Raw genomic sequence first — 17608 nt, 5'->3', positions numbered from 1 at the left:
ACAAATATGTATGTAGTCTCCAAACTCTCTAAAAAGAACAAGAAATATATCTTTGTATTTTCAACATCTAGCATAGGGTCATGAGGTTTGCAGGTATTTGTATTGGTTAAGAATTAATTTGGAAAGATCATTGTCCCATTCTAAAATGAAAACACACTGGTTAATATAGAAAATCAGATTTTATAATAGAGCTGAAGACATAAAGAACTCTAAATAACCTAAATTCAATAAAGAAAATGCCAAGCTCTTTCTAGAAAGAAGAAAATGGTCTTTGACTGCCTTCATCCCTGCCTAAGTGTCTTATTTCTGCATTTACTCTGTGACTCATGTATCTAGATGATAACAGTGCTTTTCCATTACACCTATTTCCAAAAATTTTACTGAATACTGTTTCTATACCTACTCCTTTAACTTCTACATTATTAGTCTAGATAAGATAGAAGTAGATAAACATAAATACAATAGCTAAATAATAGCCTTCAAATATAAACATTCTGAATCCTTTCTATAATAAAATGTTGGATCTAGACTTGATTTTGCAAATTAAGCAGAATTTAAACAATATTTTCCATGAAAGCATCATATAGGTAATTTTACTCTTACAGAAAGCTTGAGATTCTCTTTTTGAATAGCAAATATAAAGCTTAAGTATTTCACATAAACTGATTTGGAGTGTATATAACAACAAAGTACATGTTTCATAAATCCTGCAATAAAATGGTAATCAGTGAATCAGCAGCCTTAATCTCTTGCATATTTCAAAAGCTGAGCAAACACTTTCTGGTAAAGGAAATCAATAGAAAAGCGTACTAAAAAATTTAAGAAATAGAAATCAAAGTTTGAGGAACATATGTGAGTCTTACCACAACCTTGCTTTTGGTTAAAATACCTAGTTTATCAGCCAGTTGAACTAAAGGACTATAATATGTTTACGGGAACTAATATGCCTGGTGTTATATCAAGAAATCAGAGTGTCACCAAACTGCTCTTTAAAATGTGCATGTGCTCAGTCGCTCAACTCTTTGTGACGTCATGGACTGTAGCCCACCAGGCTCCTCTATCCATGGGATTTCCCAAGCAAGAATCCTGGAGTGCAGTTGCCATTTCCTTCTCCAGGGGAGCTTCCCAACCCAGGGATGGAACGAGGGTCTCCTGCATCTCCTGCATCCCCTGCATTGGCAGGCCAATTCTTTACCACCGTGCCACCTGAGAAGTCCCTACTCTTTAACATACTGTAGCCCAATAACTGTTGAACTTATTTGAGTAATTATTAAATGTGTATGGGATTTCTTTTAATATATTACCTACTAATAAAAGAAGTATGGAAGTTGGCAAAGAATTATTTGACAAACACCTTGCATACATACATTTACTTGGTCGTTTTGGAATATCTATAAGGTAAATGATAGGAAACTGGTTTTAACCCATGTACCTAATTTTATCTCATAGTAATGTGGAAGTACAGACTTTGATCAACCAGATAAATATAGCCTGGTTAGGAAACTGTGAGCAAATTCAACATGTAAGAAGACGGGACTATTTGAAAGAGTGAATTCATCTTCTTAACTCACTCCTATAAAACAGGAATTATAGGAGTCCCTATTTGCTAGGATTATATAAGGCTTAAGTTTAGTGTTATTTATAAAATGCTTGGCATAGTGATATCACATATTAGGAACTCTGTTTTTAATATAAATAAAAGTAATAAATCAATGATGAATCTTGCATTGAAATCAGTTTTAAAATGTATACTTAAATAATATCAGAAAGGGTCATTGAAATAAGGGACTGCTTGATATTCTGTAATTTCTGATAATCTTATGATCAATGATTAAACATGGACATTTATTGTAACATGTATCAAATATATTTTCCTTTAACTGTATTGCCATGAGGCTTTGTTGGAAGGTGTTTGGACAAATCACACACTTTCTAGCTTCACTAACAAATTAGATCTTAGGAAATTACTAAATAATTAATAATTAGGAAAATACTAAATAATTTCCATCTTTTATCTGATTTTAAGTGACTAGAAAGTAGCTCTGGGAGTTGGTGATGGACAGGGAAGCCTGGTGTGCTGCAGTTCATGGGGTCACAAAGAGTTGGACATGACTGAGCAACTGAACTGAACTGAAAATGCACTTTATAATACATGTCCTTATGATTTCTATTAATGTTTTAATAATATTTGATAAGGATTTTCCAATACTATTAATAGCTATTTAATAATAAAATCATTTTAGGAAGGGTTGATGGTTATGACAATTAAATAATATTGATTGCTAAAATTTACTGAGCACTCTCAATTTATCAGGCACAGTGTTAAGGACATTATTTGATTATTTAATATTCTCCCCAGATTATATCCATAAGCATCCATAGTTTTTCCTCATTTGACCTAGCATTTAGTGAAGTTAGATAATACAATCTATGGGTTATTTAAGCTATCCAAATTTAAACAGCAATGATAAATATAAGGGTGAAGAATCAAGGTTTATGGAGAAAGATCATTGGCTTGAAACTGAAAGCAAACTTGAGGCCAGTGAAAGAAATTGCTTCTAGAATATGCCATTCAGAATGTCTAGTACAGCCTGAATGGGTAGCTGAGATCAGAAGTTTGGGATCCCTAGTAAGAGTCATTATCTTTTCTCAATTGTATTAGACAGCATGGGTAGATTTGGCAGATGGTAAATGGTCAGCTTGATTAGATTGACCTAAGAAAATTGGATGACAAACTTGAAAATGTTTGAGAAAGAAGGCAGTACAGATTTGAGGACATAGACCAACGGGGATTCCCAGGTGACTCAGCGGTAAAGAATCACACTACCAATGCAAGAGAGGCAGGAGATGTGGGTTCCATCCCTTTGTCTCCTGCATTGCTGGAGAAGATCACCTGGAGTAGGAAATGGCAACACACTTCATTATTCTTGCCTGGAAAATTCCATGAACAGAGGAACCTGGCAGACTACAGTCCTCAGGGTCGCAAAGAGTTGAACACAACTGAATGACTGAGCATGTGCACACACACACACACACACACACACACACACACACACACACACCCCAACAGATCACCAGAGAATATAAATGCAGCCTTAACAAAATGAAAGAGGGAAAAGACCTGTAAAGAGCAGCGATTTCTCTTATTAAGGATTAGATGACAAAATAATCTGTCAGACAAAATTATACTGAATTAAAGATTTTAAAAATGAAAAATAAAGGATATATATTATGTTTGTATATGTCTTACAAGCTTTCAGAAAAATGGAAAACAACAGACTGATTTTGTTTTTTAACTTAATGGCTAAAGGAGAAATGAATGGAAAAAAAGTCATTCAGTATTATACAAATATTTATTAAGAATATAATGCTAAAGTATAGGATGCCTAAACTTAAAAAAATGTTTAAAATGTTACAAGATAAATTCAATCATTATTCAATAAGATGGAGGAAAATAAAAGTACTTTTTCTCTCGGTAAATTTGATTAGAAGGAAACCACAATTATTTCTCTCTTCAGAGAAAAAACCAATAAGAATATTAAGACCATCCAAAGGGAATAATCCCTGGGGAATTTCTTGGGCAAGACCCTGTTAAATTTTTCTATGTTCATTAAAAATGAGGTTTTTATCATACTTTTTATGATTATGTATTATTTATAGGACATCTTTTATATGAATAGTGAACTAAAATAACAGGAACATGATAGCAAGACATCTGAAAAACATATTTCATAATTTAAAGTAGACAAACGATATTACAACGGCTAAAATCCCAAACACTGACAACATCAGATGCTGGTGAAGATGTAGAGCATCCACACCTCTTGGTCTTACCATGCAAGCCAGTCATCAGACTCCTTATATTACCCAAATGAGTTGAAAACTTAAGTCTATGTAAAAACCAGCACATGTATGTATATAGCAGGTTTATTCATAATTGCCAAAACTTGAAAGAAACTAAGATCTCCTTCAGTAAGTGAGTGGATAAATCAGCTGGGCTATATCTGTTGCTGTTCAGTTGCCCAGTCACGTCCGACTCTCTGTGACCCCATGGGCTGCAGCAGCCAGGCGGCCCTGTCACTCCCCATCTCCCAGAGTTTGCCCGAGTTCATGTTCATTGCATCTGTGATGCCGTCCAGCCGTCTCACCCTCTGATGCCCGCTTCTCCCGCCCTCACTCTTTCCCAGCTTCCCCTGATGGCTGTATCTGCAGTGCCCCTGCGGCTTACTCACTTCAGTCGAGTCCAACTCTGTGTGACCCCACGGACTGCAGCCCTCCAGGCTCCTCTGTCCATGGGATTCTCTAGTCAAGAAAACTAGTGTGGGTTGCCATGCCCTACTCCAGGGAATCTTCCCCGACGCAGGGATCAAACCCGGGTCTCCTGCATTGCAGGCAGATTCTTTACCACTGAGCCACAATGAGATATCTGTGCAGTGGACTATTATTCATGCGTAAAAAGTAATGAGCTATCAAGCCACGAAAAGATGTGGGGGAAATTTAAATGCATATGACTAAATAAAAGAAGGCAGTCACAAAAGCCTGCATACTATCTTATCTGACTGCAACTATATGACATTCTGGAAAAGGTAAAACTATGGAGACAGAGAAAATATCAATGGTTACCACAGATGGTTTGCAGGGAGGAATGAATAGTGGAATAGGGTATTCTGGAGTGGTGAAACTGCCCTGCATGAAACTGTGACAGTGGATACCTGTCAAATATGTTTGTCAAAAACCATAGAACATGCAACATGAAGAGTAAATCCTAATGGAAACTGTAGACTTGGGATGACAGAGATGTGTCTGTGCTGGTGTATCAATTATAACAAATGTAATATTCTGGTGAGTGCGTGGGGACAGGTGGTATAGTGTAACATTTTGCACATTGAACTCAGTTTTATAGGGAACTTTGTGCCCAAAATACATGTTTCAAATTTTAACTTTTATGGGAATACACTTCAAAAGCATTACTTTTCAAAACTATTTCAAAATATATGCTGTTTAGATTGAAAATTTGGAGCATTAAACAGTTAATGGTATGAGGTAGAAATTAAATAACTTCTGTTTTAATTAGAGCAACTCTTCTACATTTTTGACATTGTAGATCTCCATTAAATTATTTTCACAAACAGGTTTTGATGCTTCAAATTTTGAAAATCAGTGATGTATGAAATGATGACTTTTAACTAAGCTCATAAGAAATAATTCTTAGTATAAATGCATAAATTTTGTTGTTTCAGGAAAAAGACTTTTATTATTTTTTTCCATGTGAGATACTTTTTATCAAATGCTTACTATGAAACATATTTTGATCATACTTTCTATAACCTTAATTTAAACAAGAGCTTAATTCTTTCTAAAGATTATATATGTGCATATGTATATACCTTTCACAATTCAGTTTCATGTTTAGAACTTTTTTACATGCTTTGCTTTTGGCAATTTTCATTCAGTCAAACCTTTTGGTCTATACTAATCCATAAAAGCCTTGCAACAGTTGGGTTGAAACTGCAGGAAGCTCAGTAGATTAGTGGGACCAACAGAATATCCCCCTACTGAATTTACATGTGTGAAATTCCTTTATCATAGGACCCTGTCAGCAAGTCTGCGCTTTCTAAAAAATGCTCTTGAATGCTATGCAGTATCTGGTATAGATATTGTAATTTTAAAACACCCACGTTTACTCCAGCCAAGATGAAAATAAAATTTTACAGTAATCCTCTTATTGGCAATGAATTGCTGTCACTTCCTCTTAACAGTTGCGAATCACTCATATTTAGCCTCTGCTTTCTAACCAGAAAGGAAGTTAAAAGTTAGTTATACAGATTGTAAAGGATGCCTTCCTGGGTCATGTTTTCTTTAGTTGCCATCACAGATCACCTGCGATCTTGATAACATTAGACTTCCCCAAATCTACATTTCTGCACGTTTAACCTTCTAATCTCAGTTCTTTTTGGTTTAATCTTTGCTTCTAATTCTTTGGTTCATTTGTTTCTGATTCTGTATAATAAATGCCCTGCCCAGTTGTTTTTTTTTTTATCTTTTGTATTTTATTCTGTTTATACTTAAAATTAAAAGGCTTTTAATTTTTCCAGGTTGCTGTCCATGAACCATCTGACTTCCAATTCCAATCTCCTATGCTTAAAGACAGTTTTTAAAAATTTATTATGTATGTGCATATCTTCACATATTAAAATGTTTCATCTCTTTCTTTTAGCTTGTTACAGTTGGTAGACCTATAGAATACATTTGCACCTTTTGACTATCACCTTTCATTTTCCTCCATCTTCCCCTTTGGAACACAGGATGGCTAGAGATGTGAAAACCACTTTGTAAGGATACTAGGAAGGTGGAATTGAAGGCTGAAAATAGGATCGCCAGGAACATGATGGAGCTGCTATTCCTTGTCTGAACAGCCCTTCTTTGCACTATTTATGTAACAGAAAAAAATCCCTGTTTGATGAAATCGAATTACTTGTTCATGCAGCCTAACATGATTCTGATATAGCAACTGCAAGTGTTTATAACTTATTCAGATGTTAGAAATTGAGATGAAGAAACAGATATGTGAAATAAGGTAGAAGTTTATACTTATTCTTCTTCCTGTATTGCCACAAATTACTAGGAATTTCCCAAATTAAAAATTTGTAGATATTCAATGTTAGATATATTAGAAAAATAATGTTTTTATTTAATGCTAATAATATAGTTTAAGCCTGTGTGCAAAAAGCAATTGATTTTTAAGTTATATTAATTTTATGGACACATAAATATATTTTTCCAAGAAGAAATTTAGCAAATTCTTCCATTTAATGAACCTAGAATATGGTAAATAACTTTTCCATGTTCATTTAGTATATATTCAAAATAAAGCAGCTCACCTGGATTATTGGCCTTGATTCAATTTATTTATTCCTTTTGGGGAAAAAAAGAATTCAACGTATTTCATGTTATAAATATTTATATGGACTTTTTGATTGTGTTATTTGTATAAATATCACTTGTTGTCTCTGAAAAATTTGTAATTTATGTGCAAGTATTATGGGACAAGTGAATCTGTGTGTGGTGTTTGGATCAGATCTGCTCAAAGCTACCCTAAATTCTTGAAAGGCAGTCTATACAGGCAGAGAGAGACACAAAGTCTTCACATACTTTTTGCTGAATAAAGAGATTTAATGTGATTTGTATGGTCAAATTAGGCAGTTTGTCAGTTCTTGGTTTTGGAACATAGGTGTACAAAGATGACAACCTATTTTAAAACAGTTTAATCATCCTTAGTAAGTAGAATTCATCACAAGAAAAATTCCCTGGACAAACGCTTGCTTTTTCTCTCAAGTGGATTTTGGTTTACTAAACATAACTTAGGTACATGTATTTTAAATAGCACCTCTTTTTTAACAATCAAAACAGTCTGATATTTGAGTGTCCAGTGCTTATGGCTATAATTTTTTATCAGATTATTTATCAAATTTAATCATAAATTATGATTTCACAGTGAAGTTTGGTAGAAGTTAAAACACACAAACACACATATTCACACTATAGATATTCTCATGCGTTTCTGAACTCATCTGCATGATAAAGATATTTGAGGACAGAAATATCTTTTTCTTGTCATTTCCCAACATTGATATGGTAAACCTTGTTCAATGCATTTACAATTCCATCAGATTTATCTCTTAGAAGCATATGAGATCTTTTGTACAGATTCATTCTTTCCAATTATTTTTATTGTGGTAAACTTTACATAAAATTTACCGTCTTAGCCATTTTTAGTGTATACTTTAGAGGTATTAAATGCATTCATGTTGTGCTATCATCGCCATCAGGTATCTTTAGAATTCCTTTCATCCTGTAAAACTGAAACTGTGTACACGTTGGACAGTAACTCTCCATTCTCCCTTTCCCCTTGCTCCTTACAACCATTATTCTATCTTCTGTCTCTGTGATTTTGATTACACTGTGTACCTCATGTAAGTGTAATCAAGCCAAATTTTTCAGACAGTTTTGTAACTGTCTTCATTCACTTAACATAATGTTTTTAAGTTTTATCCTTATTGTGGCAACTGGTTAGAATTTCCTTCCTTTTAAAATTTGAATAATATCCCATAGTGTGTATATATGTATATTAATATACATAAATAAAATATACCTTTTGCTTATCATTCATTCAGTGATGGCCAGTATGGTTGCTTCTATTATTATGCATAATTCTGTTTACAAGTACTAATTTGGACTGTTGTGAATAATGCTGTTATGAATGTGGGTTTACAAGTACCTGTTTGAGACCCTGCTTTCAGTTATTTTAGTTATATACCTGGAAGGGAAATTGTTGGCTCTTATAGTAATTCTATTTTTAATTTTTTGGGGAACTGTCACACTGTTTTCCACAGTGGTTGTACGATTTTACATTCCCACCAACTGTGCACAAGTGTTCTAGTTTCTTCACATCCTTATCAAAACTTTGTTTTGACAGTTGCCATTCTTATGAGTATGAGGTGTTTTTTTCATTCTTTATTCAAAAGTCACTATATGAATTAACATTTTTACGTAAAATGGAAATTTGATATATATATGAAATTATACATAAGAATTAGCAATGAAAAGGATTTTAGTAATTAGCAAAATATCTATATTGGTGAATTCATTCTTTTTACCATGTTATATAAATTACCACAAATTTCTCTAGGTAAAAGCATATAAATATTCAGTATTAGATATAATAATGAAATAATACTTTGATTAATTATTTTTAAGTACAGTAACAAAGATCTGTATATTGATTATATTGAAATGTCCTAAAACAGTATTTAGAAAGGTAGCTTGCAATGTACAACTTAAATCTCTGAAAATAATTTGAATCTATGTGAACTACGTGTTCTTTTGTTTGAATATGTTGTATGAAATGTTAAATAATGCATATTAAGAAAGTGGTCAAATCCTTGACAAATGCTGTTAATAAGCACAGAAATATGGTAACAGAGTATAGTAAAAGATGAAAGTGAAACAGAGTTTTCATTGATGTTCTGTCAAAGAAATTTAGGCCACTAACAACAGAGTACGTATTAAAAGATTAAAGTGATGCTGAATTTTCATTGATATATTTTCTGCCATAGGAAGTTTAGGACATTGTTTTTCTAACAACTCAAGTGGGGTAATAAATACCTTCTAGGCCAATAAAAAGTTTCTGTAGGCAAGGTAATTTAGTATGTGCTCTGGCAGATGACATATGCAATTCTTCATCCTCTCTGAAACCACCTGAACAGCTGTCCTTGTGTGCTAAATGGTTATTAAAATACCTCTTCGGAAGTGTTTACCTGAAGGCTATAGAAGAAGTGAGATATCTCTCAATTCTGGAGAAATTCAATTTAATAAAGTTGATTTTAAGCTCTATTACACCTCAGCCCTATTTTCTCCATGGTTGTTTGAGATGGAAAGAATGACTGCGTCTGTTGGGAGACAGATCTGTGGTGACAAAAGTCGGTATTTGGATCCCCATCATCATAACTGTGAAAATAACTCATGGGTAACCTATAAAGCCATCCTAAAAAATACAAATACTTAGGAAGGGAAGGTAAAGTAAAAACACAGGTGGATTCTTGATAATATTTCACCAAAGAGAATTTCTATTCTCTGAGCGTGTGTTGTGTTGTGTTGTGTGTCAGTCGTGTCTGATGGTTTGTGGCCCCATGGAATGTAGCCCCCCAGGCTCCGCTGTCCATGGGATTTCCCAGGCAAGCATACTAGAGCAGGTTGCCGTTTCCTTCTCCAGGAGATTTTCTCGACCCAGAGATTGAATCTGCATAAGCCCAGTACATCCATTACTTCTCTACAGTAACTTTATGCACAATTGCTGAGGACACCAAATTCAGTAAAACACAGTGTAAATTATGACCGAAAATTTCTCTAACATACAAAAACAGGTTTTGTCCGTTCATGATCAATAACCTCAGATATGCAGATGACACCATCATGGCAGAAAGTGAAGAAGAACTAAAAGCCTCTTGATGAACGTGAAAGAGGAGAGTGAAAAAGTTGGCTTAAAGCTCAACATTCAGAAAACTAAGATCATGGCACCCAGTCCCATCACTTCATGGGAAATAGATGGGGAAACAGTGGAAACAGTGGCTGACTTTATTTTTGGGGGCTCCAAAATCACTGCAGATGCAAATCACATTGCAGCCATGAAATTAAAAGATGCTTACTCCTTGGAAGGAAAGTTATGACCAACCAAGACAGCATATTAAAAAGCAGAGACATTACTTTGTCAACAAAGGTCCATCTAGTCAAGGCTATGGTTTTTCCAGTGGTCATGTATGAATGTGAGAGTTGGACTATTAAGAAAGCTCTGAGCGCAGAAGAATTGATGCTTTTGAACTGTGGTGTTGGAGAAGACTCTTGAGAGTCCCTTGGACTGCAAGAAGATCCAACCAGTCCATCCTAAAGGAGATCAGTCTTGGGTGTTCATTGGAAGGACTGATATTGAAGCTGAAACTCCAATACTTTGGCCACCTCATGTGAAGAACTGACTCATTGGAAAAGACCCTGATGCTGGGAGGGATTGGGGGCAGGAGGAGAGGGGGACGACAGAGGATGAGATGGTTGGATGGCATCACCAACTCAATGGACATGGGTTTTGGTGGACTCCGGGAGTTGGTGATGGACAGGCAGGCCTGGTGTGCTGCAGTTCATGGGGTCACAAAGAGTTGGACACGACTGAGCAACTGAACAGAACTGATGCTGGAGTACAAAAATTCTATGGAACAGAATCAAAGAGACTGGAGTATACACAAGAGATGATGACATAGTGCTTGGATGGCCACCAGAGAGTTTGTCCCTTTTTGCCATTCTTTCTTTCCTGGAGGAACGAAGCAAAGGTTAGAAAATTGAAAACTGTCTGTATTGTAGAGATAAGTACCACCAGGCTTCCTGGGTTGCACTGAATATGATGGGGAGAAGGGCAAACACATACAGCCTGAGAATTCTTATAGTCCAGTTCACAGAGTCACTGATGTGCTTCCAATAATCCTCTCACTCATGAGATAATTTATTTTTTAAAAAATATCATAGCAGCCTTTCTAAGAAAATCTAGAGGATAGCTCTTCTTGTCCAACTGTGCAACTTATGTACTAGTAAGAACAGGTCTCTGTATGCTGCTAAAAAAAGGAAAGAAAATAATATATATGTCAGTATTTGATAACACTAAAAGATGAGAGGACAAAATGCTCGATCCTGCTCTTTCTGAGCTTGGGGTCAACTCTAAGTCAGAAGAGTATGTAGTCTTTATTTTTTATCTGTCTGGAACTTTTTTAAATTTGTTTTTTACTAAGACAAAGTAAGAGAAAAGTTGAGACTATATGGTTCTCCAGAGAGTACACAGAAATCTGGTGAGATGGTAATCGGGTGTGTGACATGTCCTTCCTGGACATTCATTAAATGTTCTTTTGACTATGTGGGGGAGGGGGTGTGAGAGAGAGAATCTTGATTCATTACCAAGTATTCAGTTACTTCTCCTCTAGATTTATATAAAACAAAGGACACAATTTAATGTGAAAGCTACAATTAACCATATTAATCAATGTTCAAATATCTCTTTCTTTAGAGATTCTGTCTTTTCTTTATATACTAATTTTCCAGGCAAGAATCCTGGAGTAGGTTGACATTTCCTACTCCATGGGGTCTTCCCCACCCAGGGATCAAACCCAGGTCTCCCACATGGCAGACAGATTCTTTACCATCTGAGCCACCATGGAGCCCTTATATACTGAAGACTTAAAGAAATCATAGTATGCATACAATATATTTTGTACCAGGTGAGTACTTTCTTATTCTCCCTCAATACTCTCTGATGAGCTAACTATACTTTATTTTTAATAACATTATATATTTGTATCTAAGGTTGAAGCCTTAGTTACTTGGTTAGCTAGTTTATTTAGCTAGCTAGTTTACATCTAACTATGGTTCTTGTGATTCCCACCAGCTGAATGCTAAAACAGCTGTGTCTCCCTCTCTTCCACTCAGCAATTTCCAGGGACTCATATTTAAAGGAGAGTGAAATGCTGTCTCTAATTATAACAGCAATCTGTTCCGCAGCAGTTTTCACACTCTATTTACATTCCCTACTGTGTTTTTCCAATAGTTTTACTCTTCCTTCCATTTCTCTAATTTTGGTTTTAAACCCATCAAATTGCTCGTTAACTGAATTAATTTTAAAGTACATTACTTCTAACACACTTTTTGGGAAGCACATGTGATTGTTTATACAGATATTTAGGACTGTGTTTATTTCTCCAAATATCAAGGACAAGGTGAACTGTTGGGTGTTAGTAAAGACGGTTCATCCTTAATATCCATTTATCTTCTGCCATTGGTGCTGCCTGCCTTACAGTGACTCAGAAGGCCTAGGTGGCAGGAGAGGAGTGACTTATGTCAGCACAGAACCTTTTCAAGTATGTTCTAATTCATCTGCACTAAATTACTATTTAACAGAAAAAGAAAACACAATGTAAGATTGTTAGCAAGCATCTGCTTCAAGAAATGTGGCAAATAAACTAAATCTCCACTAACTGTGCAACAAAGTATGTGCTGAATTTCCAAGGTATACAGTAATGATATAATTTTAGAATAGTCTTTTGTAATTATTTAAATCCATTTCTTAATTTCATGACATGACTGGCTACAGGCCAAAGAAAAGACATACAATGTGTATGTCCCTGCTACTGCTACTGCTAAGTCACTTCAGTCGTGTCTGACTCTGTGCGACCCCATCCCTGGGATTCTCCAGGCAAGAACACTGGAGTGGGTTGCCATTTCCTTCTCCAATGCATAAAAGTGAAAAGTGAAGTCGCTCAGCCATGTCCAACTCTTCGCGACCCCATGGACTGCAGCCTACCAGGCTCCTCTGTCCATGGGATTTTCCAGACAAGAGTACTGGAGTGGTGTGCCATTGCCTTTTCTGGTGTATGTCCCTAAAAGTCCCTAAGTGTGATCTCAAGCAAGTTGTTGCTTCACATGCTATGATTTTCCTAACCTGGTAACATAAAGATTTTAAAATAACAATTTTTTGTTTAATATTCAGATGTTAATACCCAAAACATAAAAATATCTTATAATCTAAACATGTTCTATTGTCAGATTGTTATTTAAAAAATAAATACAAAAATGAAAGTCCATAAATCAATGAAAATACGTCCTACACATTACTTCTTCAAAATATATTTTGTTACCTGATAGTTTCATTGCTTTACCATTCTTATTTTTCAGATTGTCATGGCAAGCTAATTCAGTTTTCATAGGAAAGTTAGCATATTTTGCCAGTTTCCAAAAAGCATGCTTTCAGTGATTTGTTATTATTTTGGACAGATACATTGAGGAAAAACTGCTATTTTTATAGCATTTTTATTTGCTATCAAAATAGGATATTTTCTTCCAAAGTATTACTTATAATCATTTGTATATTAAAAGTCCTGATTATTAATTTATAGTCTATCTTATTTAATTTGATTATTGATCTAATTTTTAAAATTTCCATATACATAATCAATTCAACTGAGAATAATAAACTCAGCTCTGCCTTTTTTCATATTTACATCTATTACTTATTTCTTGGCTCTAAGGTAATTTTCCCTTAGTTCCAGAACAATGGCAATAATAGGGTGATTTTAAGCATTCTTGTCTGTCTCCCAACCCTAAATAGAGTCCTTTCATTGTTTTAGTATTACACTTTGATTCTGACTGGAGATAGTTCTCAGAAATATTTTCTTTATCAATTTGCAACACCATGAAGTGGGAACTGAGGTGAAATTGTGATGAGAGGGTGGGGAAGTCTCAATATTCCTTTTTAAGTGATTCCCTGCTGAGAATTTGTACTTTCTCCAAAACCTATTTTCTTTCAAAATCTGAGTGTATTTATATTTCTAATTCACTTTCAGTAGCTACTACTACAAAAGTTTTAGCTCTTTTTTCTCCTACTCAGTTAAATTCTATGTAAACAAGACAAACAGTAATTTAATGACCTCTAATTCCCATATCAACAAAAAAATGTAAAGAATTATCCTCAATTAAAAATAACAGTTCTCTGTTTCCTGTAAATACAAAATTAGTTTCCTAGCACAATATTGTACATAGTTAATTTCAATAGCAATGGCAAAAATATATTGAAGTGGTCTGGTCTGCATTTTTTCCCCAGTTGGACATGAACACTTTTTTTCATCAAAGGGGTTTTTTCTCCTTTAAGCATTTTACCACATTCTGCCTAACTTTATATAAAACAAGTATGCTAGATCCTTGTAAAAGTTCTGGTGACAGACTTTATTTATTCCCCTCGCACACAGAGAACCATATTGAAATACAGAGAATAGCAGAGGTTTTAGAATCAGAAGGACCGTGGTATGAAGCCTCCTGTTGTTCATATGTACAGAGGGAGCAAGAATAACTGGAATGAAATAAAAGAATGAAGCAAATGACCACTAATGTTCCATGAGTGTGCATGTATATGTAAATGAAAGCAAGTGTATTTGTATTCATATTATGTATCTATGGAACAGTATTCAAAGTTACGTCCCACAGACACCAAACCTTTGAAAACTCATTCATTCATAAGTAAAAAACATCACCAATCTATCCCCTGCCAATAATAGTTACTGTGCATAAAATAAAGGTGGGTACTGTTTCTTATTAGGTATAATAATGTATATTCCTCACATGAGTTGCCTTAGTTACAATTTTTATTCAACCCATAGTTTTTAAAACTAAACCCTTATCATAGACATGCGTGCGTGCTAAGTCACTTCAGTCGTATCCGACTCTTCAAGACCCTCTGGACTGTAGCCCACCAGGCTCCTCTGTCCATGGGATTCTCCAGGCAAGAATACTGGAGTGGGTTGTTATGCCCTCCTCCAGGGGATCTTCCAAATTCAGGGATAAAACGAGCATCTCCTGTGGCTCCTGCATTGCAGGCAGATTTCTTACCACTGAGGCACAGGGAAGCTTATGATAGACACTTTTGTGTAAGACAGTTTTATTCTTCTTTAGATCAGTAAACAAGAACATTGCTTGTTGTTTGTGTGTGGTTGTTGTTTTTATATGATGCTTTTACATGAAGCATAAAGACTTCACAAACCTCTTCTCTCAACAAGATGTCTCTGGGTAAAAATAAATAAGCCATTTTAAGGAGGGACATTTCTTGTCATGGCACTTGTCTTCTGACAGCTACTCAGTGACACAGAGCTGAAGAGGACTCTGTGTGCTTATGGTGAAAAATGATTCCTAGGACTTGACGGGAAGAATGTGTTCATTCCAAGCCTGGAGCAGAAGTCTGCTGAGATAAACAGAAGAGAGTGAGCAAATTCATCAAGACTCGCATTATGTATTTCTCCCCCTGGTCTGATGCCTGATGTTGCACGATTCCTACAAGCAACCAAACTGTAAAAACAGAGCTACAAAACAGAAGCACCTGTAAGTCAATGGGAGCACACTTTTGCTCAACGAGAGATCCTGACAACTAACAACTGACAACCATCTGCCAGAGACACAGTTTGAATTTTTAAGACGAATCAGTTCCCTTTCCCAGCTTCCAGACTCATGCCCAGTAAAGCTTCCAATGTCTAACGTCTTGATTCACAGAATTATGAACTTTTACGGCTTGCCTGGTAGGCAAAATTATCTGAGGCAAGACTCAGACTTTTCAGATAAGGATACTGAGCACAAGTTAATTAGATGGCAGTTCAAGGTCATACAGCTACTTCAAGAGAGTGATCAGAATAAATCTTGATACAATTTTTGATAGATTCTGTCCAACATTATAAATTGTGAAGTTCTTTTTAGATCTCCAGCCCTTCCTTCAATGTACTGTTTCATTATTCCTCCCATCCTCATGTCATGTTTAACTTGATAAGCATGGCCTTTATAACATCATCTAAGTCTTTCATAGAATTTTGACCAGGCTGAGTTGCCTAATGACTCTTGGCTCCTTTTTTTACTTCTTTTTTTGTCAATGCCAGTGGAACTTATTCCACTTGGTCAAATTATGAGGCTTTATTTAAAAAATGAATCCAACCTAAGTTTCTTGAACACTTGCCACATATTTCTTTTCATCACACATAGTTAGTTGCTGTGTTCTCATGCTGTGCTTAGCTGCTCAGTCGTGTCTGGCTCTGTTCGACTCCATGGACTGTAGCCCACCAGGCTCCTCTGTCCATGGGGGATTCTCCAGGAAGGAATACTAGAATGGGTTGCAATGCCTTTCTCCAGGGGATCTTCCTGACCCAGGGATCAAACCCAGGTCTCCCGCATTGCAGGCAGATTCTTTACTTTCTGAGCCCCCAGGGAAGCCCCTGTGGTTAGTTAATACTCAGTAAAAATTGCTGGAAAATGCAGTGTGTTTTGAAGTATGAAGCCCTAGGGAAGGTTCAAGGGGGTGGCACATGGCTCTGCCCGCAGTTTTAAAGTAATATGCAAACAGTTTCTCTACTACTAACCTGTCATCATTCCAGCCTTGTTCTGTTGGCATGCACTATTCAGTGCTTTTCCTGTGTCAGTAACCATGGTGAACAAATCCAGGATAGAATGTGTTGGAGATTGGGAATCCAGTGGGACACTGATGATTTTGGAAAGTGAGCCACATTTATGATTGAATTTTTTAATGTTAAACTAAACGCAGTCAAGCTGGAGGGAGTCTGAAAAACCTGAAAAATATGATGACTGATTTTTCCAAGAAGCCTTCTTGCCCCCATCCCCATGTGATCAGCAGTAGTTTTAATTTTATGATGAATCTTCCCTGCTTTTTTGCCACATTTCCCTGGTGAATGAGTGGAGCAATCTTTGAGTTGGCAGGCCAAATTTAAGAAAACAGTCTGTAATACTGGAGCATAGTGAAGCTAGCTGGCACATACGGGGAGTGAAAACATGACTGTGGCCTCATTAGCACTGTGTGCTAAGAAACAAGCTAAGCAGCCAAGTGTGAAGGTGAACCAGGAATGGCGAAGTCCTGGGCACCTAAAGTGGATGGATTTGCTTCTCTGTGGAATTTTTCCCTGGATCTAATTAAAGCCTGATCCTTTCCAGCTGTAGTGGCACAGATTGTTTTACGATAAACTCAATGTATAATTAAAAATCTCATTAATCATTTCCCAAATTATTTGCTGTAATATAAAATGGAAGTTGAAGCCATTTCTGCTGTGAAAAATGGTTTTAATATTAATAATCATGCCTGTAACAGATCTTAATGGCAACAGGACCTTTGTGTTTCTATTTATAGTTTTCATTTTCACATCTCCCTCACTAAAAATGCAGCTGAATACTCAAGTATTCTTTATTTCAATGTCTTTCTTTAAAATATCTTCAGCTTTTGAAAATAATTTTTTATTGGCTATAATAAGAATATTTATGACTGTAAGTCCAGATTAAATTTATTAAACAGACACTGCATTCATAAATATAACTGCAATTTTAAGCTATGATGCCAACAGTTTCTCTACTACTGACCTGTCATCATTCCAGCCTTGTTCTGTTGGCATGTGCTAGTCAGTAACTTTTTATTGTGATGGCAATCCATCTAGATGCTTACACTCAAATGTTTGTAGCTATCAGACATAACTTAAATCTTCAT

This window comes from Cervus canadensis, chromosome 9 (genome assembly GCF_019320065.1).
Source record: "Cervus canadensis isolate Bull #8, Minnesota chromosome 9, ASM1932006v1, whole genome shotgun sequence".
NCBI classification, from domain to species: domain Eukaryota; kingdom Metazoa; phylum Chordata; class Mammalia; order Artiodactyla; family Cervidae; genus Cervus; species Cervus canadensis.
The sequence above is the reverse complement of the archived record's forward strand: the minus strand, read 5'-3'. Positions refer to the sequence as shown.